The sequence below is a fragment of the Propithecus coquereli genome, unplaced genomic scaffold (assembly GCF_000956105.1).
Source record: "Propithecus coquereli isolate 6110/MARCELLA unplaced genomic scaffold, Pcoq_1.0 Scaffold287, whole genome shotgun sequence".
In the NCBI taxonomy this organism is placed as follows: Eukaryota; Metazoa; Chordata; class Mammalia; order Primates; family Indriidae; genus Propithecus; species Propithecus coquereli.
The window spans coordinates 1,350,204-1,352,706 of NW_012148474.1; positions in this window are offsets into that span (position 1 = coordinate 1,350,204).

Genomic DNA, 2,503 nt, shown 5'->3' on the forward strand with positions numbered 1-2,503 from the left:
ACACTGCATGCAGGAAGCATACAGGAAGAAAATGTGATTTTCTAGATTGAAGTTAGTGGTGACATGAAGATCTAATTATTTGCAAAGAACAAATGATTTTGTGATATAAAAACAAAGGTAATACGACATGCCAAGGCAGGGGAAATTGTCATAGATAATAATAAAATAATTCATGCTGGCTCTTTAATAGATTTGATGATGAACATTCCCCCATGTGGAAGCTGGGCGCCACCTGTCTCTTGGCGTCATTTTCTTTTTTCATCAGGAGAAACCCTTCCCCTGCTCTTGGTACATAGTGAACTTGTCTGTATTGTCCAAGCATGTGTGACATATGGCTCCTTGCCAGTCCCACCAGTATATTTGCCCCTAGCAAGAAGGGAACGGGGTCTTCAAGAGTTTGCATGCAGTCCACACCTGGGGAGGGACCTACTGACTACTGGAGACCAGCACACACTACAGATGCTCATCACGCTGCATCTCTTTTCCTTCCTGTGAGAAAAGCATTGTTCCAACCAGTGCCTTATGTGTTGAGTCCTCCTTGGCGACTCTGAACCCATAGAACATGCAGTGTGCCCAAGTCTGTGGGGTCCTACTTCTAGTGGTTGACATTGCTGTGATTTTTGCATCCTCCACGTGGTAGAAGTCCTTGCTTGGGAATGGCAGCTGGAATTTCCTGCTCTGCCCAACATGTTTCCTTGTCAATTATGTTTTGTTCAAGATAATATAACATAAGATTTGAGCACATACTACTTGATGTTAAAGAGAATTGCACTTGATTGGGGGTTAAGTAGTTCTCAGTATAAACAAACTGTCGAATACACAAACTTAAATACTAATGCATTGCCCTGAATACATAGTCATAAACACATAGTTTCTAACTGTTGTCTTCCCTGGCTGGGATTTGGGGACAGATTTATGATAATTAGATTGCAAAATACCTATAAAAGTGTCATAAAGCAGAACTCTGTAAGTCCAACTCTGATTCAATAATTGTTGCTTTGGAGTGAGAGAAATGACAAAGAGGCTGCCTAACTCTGTGCATTATTATTTTATTAGTAGTAGTATTTGTATTAATATACTATTTTTTTATTTCAGAATATTATGGGGGTACAAATGAATTGGTTACATAAAATGCATTTGCACTGCCCCAGTCAAAGCTACAATCATGCCCATCCCCCACACAGCACACACCACACCCATTAGGTATGAGTTGACCCGTCCCCTCCTCCCCCCACCCAGCTGCCCGACACACAATGAATGTTACTTCCATATGTGCACATAGTTTTAATCAATTAGGACCAAGGTAATGGTAAGTACACGTGCCATTTGTTTTTCCATTCTTCTGATATTTCACTTAGAAGAATGAGATCCAGCTCCATCCAAAAAAATACAAGAAGTACTTCACCATTTTTTATTTTGGAGTAGTACTCCCTGGTATACATATACCGCATTTTATTAATCCATTCATGTATTCACAGGCAGTTGGATGTTTCCACATCTTTGCAATTGTGAAGTGTGGTGCTATAAACACTTGAGTGCAGATGTCTTTTTTATAGAATGTCTTTTCTTCCTTTGGGTAAAGACCAACTAGTGGGATTGCTGGATCAAATAATAGCTCTACTTTTAGTTCTTTGAGATATTTCCATACTGCTTTGCATAGAGGTTGTACTAGTTTGCAGTCCCACCAGCAGTGTATGAGTGTTCCTATCTCTCTGCATTCAGACCACCATTTATTGTTTAGGGAATTTGTGATAAAAGCCATCCTCACTGGAGTTAAGTGATATCTCATTGTGGTTTTTATTTGCATTTCCCTGATGATTAGAGATGTTGAGTTTTTTTTCATGTTTCTTGGCCATTAGTCTATCTTCTTTTGAAAAGTGTCTGTTCATGTCCTTTGTCCACTTCCTAATGGGGCTGATTGATTTTTTTCTTGCTGATTTTCCTGAGTTCTGTATAGATTCTAATTATCAGCCCTTTATCAGATGTATAGTGTGCAAGTATTTTCTCTCATTCTGTGGGTTTCTCTATTTGCTATAGTGATAGTTACCTTGACTGTGCAGAAGCTTTTTAAATTGATCAAGTCCCATTTATTTATTTTTGTTGATGCTGTGATTGCTTTTGGGGTCTTCTTCATAAATTCTTTGCATAGGCCAATGTCTATAATGGTTTTCCAACATTTTCTTCTAAAATGCCTATAGATTCATGCCTTAATTTTAAGTCTGTTATTCATTGTGAGTTGATTTTTGGGAGTGGTGACAAGTGTGGATTCGGTTTCATCTTCTACATGTGGCTATCCAAATTTCCTAGCACCATTTATTGAATAGGGCTTCTTTTCCCCAGTGTATGTTTTTGTCTGCTTTGTCAAAGATCAGATGGCAATATGAGGATGATTTTTATGTGGATTCTCAGTTCTATTCCATTGGTGTATGTCCCTGTTCTTGTGCCAGTACCATGCTGTTTTGGTTATTATACCCTTGTAGCATTGCTTGAAGTCTGGTAAATT